The sequence below is a fragment of the Balaenoptera musculus genome, chromosome 4, assembly GCF_009873245.2.
Source record: "Balaenoptera musculus isolate JJ_BM4_2016_0621 chromosome 4, mBalMus1.pri.v3, whole genome shotgun sequence".
Classification (NCBI taxonomy): Eukaryota; Metazoa; Chordata; class Mammalia; order Artiodactyla; family Balaenopteridae; genus Balaenoptera; species Balaenoptera musculus.
Window position 1 is genome coordinate 95222501 of NC_045788.1, and position 11339 is coordinate 95233839.

General features: G+C 38.7%; 1 non-coding gene across 1 annotated transcript; it reads left to right on the top strand.

Moving 5' to 3' along the window:
• Positions 1–6715: 6715 nt before the first annotated feature.
• Positions 6716–6845, top strand: LOC118895058. Its single transcript, XR_005019834.1, has one exon. It is a non-coding gene; the product is annotated as a small nucleolar RNA SNORA18 (small nucleolar RNA).
• Positions 6846–11339: the final 4494 nt, after the last annotated feature.

Consider the following 11339-nt stretch of genomic DNA (forward strand, 5'->3'; position numbering starts at 1 on the left):
TGTAGCATTAATGGAACTACTTCATTACCCCTCCCTATATTCACATCCTTTGCCATATGACTTTCCTGCCTCTCCTGTGGCCATGTGAGTTAGTCAATGTAATATTAACAGGTGTGATGGGACCAAAGGCTTGAAAAGCACTTGCACATGTGGATATGTTTGGGTTTGCTCTCTTGTGACTCTGCCATGCAATGAAAAGGACATGTCCAAGCTATCCTGTTTTCCCAAGGGGAAGATGAAAGCCATGTGGAACTAAGCCAACAAACATCTTCTCCCAGCTGAAGAAAAAAGTAGTCTTCTATTATTATTCTGATTATATCATTCTTTCCAGTCTCCCTAGTTTCTCCTTACATGCATTTTACTAGGTAGTTACTGGGATTCCTGAACATCTCACATGCCTTGTGAATATGTATACCTCATACATTGAGTGACATCCTTTCTTCCAAGTTTCTTCCACAATTTTCATCTCCTTTGTACCACATTCTGAGAAAACTTATTGGCTTGATCTTCCATAAAACTGATTTGGTGTTCAACCATTTCTATTCTACTATTCAGGGTTTTTTTTGTTTTGTTTTGTTTTGTTTTGAGATTTTTGGGTAATTTGTGTGATTTACTTCAGCAGTTGGGTTGTATGAATTCAGTCACATATTTTGTATTTTTTCAATTGCTCTTTAGCTGACAACTAACTAACCCTTTCTTGAGGTAGTCCTTTTTCTCTATAAATGTCACAAGAATCTGAAGAGTTTGCTCCAGTCTAAGGTCTTAGTCTTTTTGTCAATCAGCTGACAGAGAAAACTTAAATGTGATGAATCAGCTAGTACTATTGCTTCTGTCACTGGCACATAGGAACACTTTTGAAAACTATTCTCTCACCTTGTCCATCACTGCAGTTATGCCTACAGAGGTACAGTTCCCTGCACAAGTTTCACTGATGCACTAGACTTAAACTCCAAGAATATAGGTCTTTCAGCTCATATTCAAGCTTAATCATTACTTGCCTCCATAACCAGATTGCCAAGAAGATTGGGTTTATAGGTATTTCTGGCCTTAGCTGCATTATATCCCATATCCAAGCCTCCCCAAGTTAATCTTTCACTTAAATATTGGCCCTTACTCACCTGTCCAGTTCTACCTTCTCCCATGGTGAGTTCCTCCCTGGGGTCGTTGGAGTCCTTTATGCCACTGGACTTTTCACAGACCTGGTCAGTCAGAATGGTGCTAACAACATTGAACCTCAAAAGGGAAAGAGTTGACTTTTCCTCTTGAGTAATCCATTCTTCCTTAGGCAAGTATTCCCATCTCCTCTCCAGTAGTCAACTCAGCATTCCAAAGACAGTTTAACCGAGTTTTTTGGTGCTTCTTAAATTTTGCAATTGAGCTGATGGCTTTACTCACCTCATCCTGGTCCTGGACCTGATCTACAGACAATTATTATTTTCACAAACTTCTAATTGAAACTTAGCATTTCCTTTTTCTTTTCTTTTTTTTTTTTAACATCTTTATTGGAGTATAATTGCTTTACAATGGTGTGTTAGTTTCTGCTTTATAACAAAGTGAATCAGTTATACATATACATATGTTCCCATATCTCGGTTATCAAGATATTTTTAAGAATTTTAATATATTTAATAAATCAAAATTTTACAAAAATATTTACAATATTTTAAAGTATTTTAAAAAATTAAGGCAAGGCGAATCATGATGAGCAAAATATCAAGATTTTTAAATAAAGAGAGGATCAGTATGTATGTCCTGAATTCCAACTGCAGACCCAAAGAGTTCTACCCAGAATGCAGAAATCCTGCATTTAGGCAGGCATTCTCACTTTACCACTTTTCCACCACTTATTTGTCATTGGCTGGCAAAATCTTCCAAATCTCACTTTTGCATGAATAATCTCTACATGTGATAACAAATACAAATACGTTTTTCTGTCTAAGTGCTATATAGATTCCTCAGAATAAAATAAGGCTTCAAAATAAAAAAAAACAAAAAACAAAAAACAAGACAGTTTAAAGGTAACTTTTTTTAGCCAAAGAAGCTTGTATTGTCCTCTTTCACCCGGGCAGTGAGTTAATTGTGTCTACTCAAGTGACCTTTTTCTGAATAAATATTTGCTCCAGAGTGACTGGTCTTGTCCATAAATATGAAGAAGCTTTAGGGAATTAAGAGTTTTGCAGTCTACATCATCAGTTGCACTGTCACATTTATTGATATTTCAACAATCATGTAGGGGCTTTTCAATGTCTATAAATTCTCTCTTACAGTTTACCTTTTCTTAGCAGCCTGTTCTAGCTATAGGAATTTAGTGTCCCCACAAATCTCTCTGAAGATACTAATTATTTTAATTATTATTTTCTATATTTCTCCAGTAATCAGTTTCCTCAAGAATTACTTCAATTTGCTCAGTTTGGTAGTCCATTTTTTCCTAAAAAATCTGGAGCTTCTTATTTATAAGTGAGGGTTTAAGATGATCAGTATAAGTGGCCAATGTGAATGCCACAGTCCCTTGATAGTAAATTTGATTGCAAATGACAGAAGCCATGCTTATGGTAAGTGAACTGGGATCTGTCATCAGAAATACCTCTGTGTTAGGGTGGATAGGAGCTTGCTGTCAGGATATGGGAAGGTTTACCATGTTGGCAGCTAATATTACATAGGTACACCACCCAACTTCTCTTTTTAGCACCAATACTCACTTTAAGTATCACCTATCCATCTCCCATGGCAGAATCCATTCACCTCTTTATTAGGTCTCAAACTGTTTGTATCAGCTCTGTGAGAGCTGGGTGGGTGTGCTTTTTCCAGGTGTTTGGAATGTCCTAGTTTTATTGGTCTCCCTATTAAGTGTCCAACAGATGATTCCTGCCCCTAGCTCCTAATGATTATGATCTTGGACTTTTCCAAATTTCTGTCCAGAAAAAAAGAAAAACAACTCACTTCTCCCTCTGTTAGTATTTTCTTTTGTTTGTATTAACTGCATGTATCAGTTCTATTTGGTTACTCTGTCGATCCAATCCCATCTGCTTTATATCTTCCAGAAATTTTTTGCTTCTGCTGGTCTAACCTTTCACATTTCCTAGTGCTGTTACATTGTTTTTCTTATTTTTATATGTATTCATTCCAGCTTTGGGGACAGAATTGTAAACGTGTGTGCTTAGTCAGACATCCAGACAGCACTTAGCTCCCAAATGACTATTTTCTTTGTTATATTTCCTTTTTCCCTTTTTTCTTTTCTTATTTAGTTTTTCATTGCTTTTTATTTAGTTTATTCTGTTTTATTCAAATGCCTTTTAAGAAGCAGGATAGGTGACGAGAGCACTGGCATAGGAATTATGATTCCTTTATTCCAATCATGTTTTTGCTATTATCATTGCCATTATTAAACAGTGCCTGGCACATAGTAGGTGCTCAATAAGTATTTTTGAACAAATGAATGAATGAAGTAAATTACCTTCCCTCTGCAGACTTCAGTTTTCTCCAATGTAAAATTAGGAGGCCTCTGCAAGTATTAGCAAGTTATGATTCTTCTCGAGCTGGATAGAAAACATTTATCATCACTTAATAGGAGGCACCAAGAAGAGAGAGGCTCCCAGTGTGTGAGCAGGAATGCAGCAGTATGTGACCACATAACGGGCAACCTAAGACAGAAAACTGTGATCAGAAACCTAAAAGCAGACCTTTGACATCAGAGTCTCAGGGAAGTTCTAAATAATCATCATTAGGCTTAACAACTGACTCTCAGCGGTCTGCAGAACTGTGATCAGGCCAGAGGGCAGCTGAGCACTGAATTAACCAAGTCCTAGATAAAAACACAATCTGCCTTTAGAAGGGCACATGTTAACACCCTCTCCCTTTCCTAAACTCGCTTCATAAAAAACTAACCATAGGTAAAACTTCTGAGGCCACAGGGCCTGACAATCCTGCCCTGAGAAAACCTCAAAGGTCCTGTACTCTTTATCCAGATTTAAACATCTTCTGCCTCATTGTCCACTGGCAATAAGGTTCCCAGGTCAGGTGGTAAGTGTCACACAAACACACACAGCTGGGGGAACTCTATACCACATGCAGTCACCCAAAATAATTCATTAGCAATGATATTGCTTGGCAAAACTAAAAGTCAAAGTCATAAACAATGCCTTTAGTGGGTTCTTTACATTTTGAATCACCTTGCTACTAGGATAACAAAAATGTTATTATTCTATTTCTGAGAATATAAAGAAACACAAGAGTTTACAAATTTCACATCTGCTTGATATGCTTCCTGCAGTGGTCTTCAAACACAACCACCTGGAGGTCTTGTTAAAGCTCGGGCTGATGGGGTCCCCCACCCAGAGTTTCTGATTCAATACATTGAGGGTAGGATCCAAGAGTCTGCAGTTCTAACATGGGAAGCAGATGTTGCTCATCCTGGGATTACACTTCAATTCCAAAATTTCTGAGTCTTGTTCTAATGCTCATTTTGACTCTTTGGTCTGTTTTATTTGGGGGAGAGAGGATGTTGTTTCGTTTGGTTTTGTGCCTTTTGGCATGCTTTGTCATTTTTTGTTGAAAGCTCTACGTGATGTATTGGATAATGGGAACTGAGGCCTTTAGTGTGAAGTTTTAGGTTTATCTCACTAGGAGTTAGGCTGTGCATACTGTCTGCTATGGCTAGAACTATTAGAGGCTTCAATTTCCTCTAGTGAACTTATTTTTTCTCCCCTGTTTTCTTTGAGTTTCCCTAGAATATCCTCTTCAGATAGAGTCTGTGCCTCTTTCAGCTCTTTCAGTTGTAATTTACTGTTACTATATCAGAGCCCTATTGATGTGGTGCTAAGGTCCTGGGAAGGAAGCATTCTATGTCTTATGACTAAATCCCCATTTTTTAGTGGGCCTGATGCTGTAGCAGAAACTAGTTGAGGCACCCCTATTACGTTAGCCCTTATTCAGCCCTTATTCTTTCCACCCATTCAACTGGTCTCCTACAGACGTTTTTTTCCCCTCCTTCCTTGCTTAATTGCACTCTGAAAATGATTGCCCTCTAGCTAAAGTTGTACTATGCACCTGATGTTTACTTCTCCAAGACAACACACCCTAACACTCCTTTCCTTTGTGAGCATTCTTCATTCCAGAAAGAAGGTCACAGAACGATAACCTCGAGGACCACCAGAACCTGTTCCAGAATCACCTGACACCAGCCCTAATGATCTCAATGTCTCCAGGAGGAAAGAAGAATGCAAGACTACATCACCCTGGGACTTCCCTGGTGGTCCAGTGGTAAAGAATCCACCTTCCAATGCAGGGGGCATGAGTTCAATCCCTGGTCGGCCCACATGCCACAACTACTGAGCCCACGCTCCTCAACTAGAGAGCCCGCGTGCCACAAACTACAGAGCCCAGGTGCTCTGGAGTCCATGCACCACAACTAGAGAGAGAAAACCCACATGCCACAACTAGAGAGAAGCCTGTGTGCCACAACGAAAGATCCCACATGCCGCAATGAAGATCCCGCATGCCACAACTAAGATCCGACACAGCCAAAAATAATTAAAAAGTAAATAAAGTAAAATATATAAATATTTTTTAAAAAAGACTACATCAGCCCTGATCCTTAGCTACAGCCCTATTTTCCACTCTAAAACTATAAGATCCCTTCCTATTTCCCAGGAAGGGGGGCACAGTCTTGGGAGCGTTAGCCTGCTGTGGCCCCCTTTGCCTGGCAAAGTAATAAAACTACTCTTTTCTACTCCTCCAAAGCTTTGTCTCTGCATTTCTATTTGGCACCGGTGAACAGATGCCTTGTTTTTCAGCAACACTGAGTCCCTAAGCTGTGACTTTCAGAAGAGTTTCTTAACATTTTTTCTACTCTTATGTGAGGCAGAAAGGCTATAGGGGGCCCAGCTGTCTAACTGCCCCACTCCATGTTAGATGATACTCTGGTAAAGCTGTTTTCCTGGAGGGCAAGACTTTGTTGTGGAGGACACTCTGGGCACCTTTCAAAATCCTTACTTTTGCCTTACCCAGAGCACAAAGGGGTTTTTCTCTGATCTTCACAGTGAGAACTTGGTGGGGTTCCTGCGGGTACATGTCATGAAAGTGTGAGGGTTCCCCCTAAGACTGGGTCCCAGGGAGTTTTTAACTTCCAAGCTTGTGCACAATCAGCCTCTAGAAGTTTATCAATTACCATGTAGGTGTTTCTACCTGCAACTGGCTCCAACAGGCTTGTGCTCCTGCTGAGCTGTGATTCTCTGTATTCATTTGTCTCTCCAGTTTTCTAGGTGGCAATTTGCCCTGTCACTTCAATTCTCCGATGGATCTAAGAAGAGTTATTGATTTCCAGTTTCTTCAGATTGTTTCTTGTTGTGAGGAGAAGAGTGACAGTTTCTAAGCACGTTGGGGAGGAAACCAGGCATCAGGACTTTGGGGGACTACTTGAGAACCACTGGCTTAGTGAGGAAATAACCACCTTCAATCAATCAAAGATTATGTGGACGTTTTAGGCTCTACTACATAGTAACTCCAATACCCCCATTAAATAAATAATTTTTTATAGCATTATTTGCCTCCAGTAAATACCCTTCATATCAAAAACAATACAGTAGTATCAGAGCAGAGAAATAAGACCTGCCACCCATGACTGGGAAACAGTCTCATGACATGCACAATTGAGCCACATCCTCAGGTGTATCTGTTAGGATGATTTTAGCTGCAAGTATCAAAAAACCTTACTCCAGCTGAAGTCTATCCCCAAAGGGCTTAGCTGAAGACCCACATCATTGGAAACACCTCACAGAGTAAACATGTGGTTCTATTTACTCACAGAAGTACGTATTAGATCCATGGGAAAGAACCACAAGGCAGAGCTGCAGAAACTATGAAAGACCTAATAGTAGAATTTTTTTATATTAGGTATTGGCATATCCCGATGATCTGTACTACTCTAGGATGTGATTGCTTAGGAGTGAATGTAATTTGAACTTATTCATGGTTAGAGAGTGTCTGCAGTTGAGAACCAGGCACATCCATCTACTCTGATCCTGAACATGGCTCTAAAGTACATTGCTTGAAGAAAACAGACCCCAAAGATTACAGGTGGGGACTGTTTTAAGTAGTTCCATACCCAAGTGGAGATCAAAGAAGTCCAACTAAAAGAATTGTGGATGGACATGACAATGATAGATTAAGCAAAAGTTATATTTCAAAGGTCTATCTTGAAGATTATTTCTCAAAGTTTGGAGGAACTAACATGATTGGCTGTGGAAGGAATCACACATGTGAAATTTCTTAAAATAACGTTTTATTGACATAATTTTGCCTATGTTACACATAAAAAAAAAAAAAAAACCTTTACACTTAAAAAACATAGACTCCCTCCAACTGGCATGAACAATAAGAATTATTCTAACCATGAGCACTGGATAACACAAGGGGAAGTCCAGAGGCGTAGTGGACTTTAGAGCGATGAACTCAAAGTCTCAGTTATATTATCAAAGCTCTTCCTACATTTCATCCTACTATCTTCATTGTTCACTTAATCCTAAGGTCAGTTTTCTTTATGTTTCCAAGAAGTTGTCAGTAGTAGTAAAGGCTATATGCTTCCCTATCCATGTCCACTGGAAGGAAGAAAGCACTTTTTCCAAGCTATCAAAGAAATGTTTTTTCTTTCAGACCAATTGGGACAACTTAAGTCGTATGCTTAGTCCTAAACCAATAACTGATGCCAAAGAAAGCAATGGGTTGATTGGCTTAGGCTGCTAAACAATCATTTCCAAGAGGGATGAGACACATGATTGGTTTTAACTAATCAAGAACTAACCAAGAACTCAGCAATTCTGCAAACTACAAATGGAAGAAAAGTGGAGTGGATTTGGCAGGGGTAAACTATAATGTTCATAAGGCAGGCAAGATTTAAAAGGACCTTTAGAGCACAGAGCTTTTGACATAATTTTGACACCTGCTAACATGAGTCTAAATTTGAGAGTACACGCAATCATTCCAATGACTTACCTCTAAAACTGCTGGTATTAAATATGCAAAGTGTCTTGGACAAAACATCTGTAACACCCGCTGAAGATACTTCTCTAAAGACACTCTTACATGAAATGAAATCCCTTCTCCTTCCTTCAAAATAGTCAAATTACTGACTTCACAACTATTTAGCAGGAGAAAAAGCAGATAAACTTGAGCATTCCTTTCCTCTTGGACTCCTTTAGAAAGCTGTAGAGCATTATTTTCCTTTTGTATTTCAGCAATTTGGTTAGTGGGCTTCTTTTTTTTTCCTAAGCTGATCACTATAGATAAACATAAAATCTCTAAATAGGTTTTCCTAGTCAGTTAACCATATTCTTGGGGGAAAACATAAGGTAGAATCATTATTAAAAAGCATTCTCAGTAACATACATCTTTATTATGTCAGTGTTTTGCCAAAAAAAAAAAAGATTGATAGTAAAATCCACTTAATTTTTTTCTGCACAGAATCAAGCCATCTGCCTCAAAGTACACCACCAGCCTCTGTTAGATGAATTCACACATTTTAAAGCCCCAGAGTAACCATTTGAATGGAAATTGGACACTCCTTGTCATTTAGGAAGCTTTTCTAAACTGGAAAGGCTTCTCATTTGTTCAATTAAATGTGTGTGTATGCAATATACTTTATGAAATTTATCCCAAAACAGCAAGGGCTGAAATAATATTTGAAACAGATGGCACAGCTGTTGTATTTTGAGAGTTACCCATGGACATAGATGGAGACATTGAGGGAACTCTGAAGTGCAAGTCAAAATATTGTACAATCAAAACTGTCAACCACAGCCATTAGAGATGGGTCCTCACCTTCCCTAATGAAGGTGTGTGGAAAGTGCAAAGATTTAGTCAAGTGGAACTTATATGCTTCTCTGAATGAATTCTTTTCTTCTCAGTTGAGCTTTAAAATTTGAGAATGCCGGATCTGCCGCCTTGGAGTTTTCTCTCTCCTGAATACTATTTGAAAACAGAGCTACATACTGCAAGTATTGGGTATTCCCAAAGTATTCCCAAGTATTCCCAAAGGAATGTCAAATAGTGGTGTGTGCATAGCAGAGAAAGCGAAATAGTGTTTAGACCTGAAGGAGCAGATGGGGGAGGGAACCCAGAGATAGTTCTCTATGGCTCTAGCTTTGCAGGACAGGGAACAAAGGCCAAAGAAGGTTAAGAATCATCACTTGCATTCCACAGAACTGCTCTCCTCAGACTCATTCCAGGGCAACTTCCACCACAGGCACTGCTTCACTAAAGGAAAAGAAAGGTTGCTGCTTTTGAATTTTACTTTATTTTATCTAATTTCACTTTGATTAAGAGTGTCACATCTTTTTTTAAAAAGTCATAATTTTTTATAAAGCAGATTTAGAATGCCAAAGTAGAGACCAATTTTTCTTAAAATTGCTTTAAGGTAAAAAATTTTCACAAAAATGGAAGTATACATGCTTTAATTTCTATAAACAATGTGTGTGTGTGTTAACAGGATATTTGGCTAAATTTTTCATTTTACATTAATCACATAGACAACTTGCAGCTCTAAAAAAAATGCTAACAATTCTACATCTTAATCTAATCAAGTGAGTAATAAGTTCTGATGCAAAATTCTTGAATTCAGAATTCTTGAGTAGGTGACATACATCTGAGCAAACATATATACACACACACAAAATGCATAAACAGCAACTGGGAGGAAAATATTTCTACAGTCATAGCAACAATTCTTTTTAAATGCATCATTGTCTGGGGCTTGAAAGTTCACACATTTCCCTCTCACTTGTGGTTTTATAGACATGAGTGTTGAAAACAGATGCCTTTAGTTTATTTCAGGGAGAACCCTGAGCTACTGAAAATGACAAATCTCAGCAATCACGTTTAGGCTCCCATATTCTTCTACGTTGAAAAGAAATGGATAAAACCCTTAATAAGAGAAGCAGCAAATAACTAAGTTTATCCATCATCTTCTCTGCAGTAAGAGCTAATGAAACAGAAATGAAACCGTGTCCATCTTCAGAGGAACTTTTCCCCAAAAGACTACGTTCCTATACTTCAGTGGAATCCTCCTGAAGAGCGCAAATTGATTTTCTAAAACATCCTTGGTTATTCCAGGGACAGAATAAAGTCACAGTCTGACATGTCAACCTACCACATTTCTAAACCGATCTTTACAACTGGAACAAAGGAAGAATTAGGGCAACTTCAGGTCACCTCAGCAGAAAGTCCATTTAGGCCTGAACTACCCTAACAATTGGTTCATTTACCACCTTTACTTCACCAATTATTTCACCATGGCTCTTGTGAATACATGGTGTAGCCCAGTCTTTGTTTCCCTGTAAATCAGAGCAGTAGTTCCTAAAAAGCAATAACTGCACATAACTAATGGACACTGACACTCATGCTGGGGGTGGGGGTTTGGTCTCCCCAGAATAAGGCTCCACTTCTCTACCTTTTGCTCTCAGGGGAAACAAAGAAAATTCCCAGTGCCCTGAGAAGTTTCTGCCTCCCTGTTTCCATTATATAACCTTTTTGACAAGTTTCTGTAAAGGATTTTAAAATCAGAAAAGCTCAAACACATTCATCTTAAAATTTCTTTTAAGTTACTGACATTTCCTTTCTCACATAATAAGTGGTGAAAGCCAGTCAACAGCTCAAGAGTGTTTCTTTTTCATTGATGTGGTCTTGTGTATAAAAAAGAAAAAAACTCACTGAAATTCATTTCTATAAAGTTCTACATTAGAATGTGTGAGTCACCCACACAAACATACACATTCATTCATATACCCATTAACTGGGGGAGAGAGAGAAAATGAGAAGTTGACTTGGAAAAGATCAGCACAGCAAACCTATACCTCAGTCATTTTTAGCATTGCTTTCTTACATGGATGTAGTAGAAGGTCTTCCCAAGGGTACCACAGAGAGCTAATCTACCCCATGTTCACTCCTAGAAGCTCTAACCTGATGGGCAGGGAGCTCATCCTAAGGTAAGAGAACAACCAGGTGCCCCATACCATGTGGGGTCATCTGCAACTGCATGTTGCAAAAGATGGTCTGGGATGCTGAATTATACAACATTGCTCAAGGTATCTTAAGACAAACTACCCCTGAGAAGCCGTGAGAAACTGAAAGGGTAAGCTAAATAAAAGAGTTTTGCACAAGGACCTTTATTTATAAGAAACAAAGAATGAGGCCCTATACTAGGCTCTAAAGAAAGAATGAATAGATAGATGGGGAGAGTGCCCATCCTTAATCTGTTTGATGACAGGAGGAAAAACAAGGACCCCTCACTATGGAGAAGAAAAATGCCATCAAAATGAGTGTGGTAAATTCCCAAAATCCTATGAAAG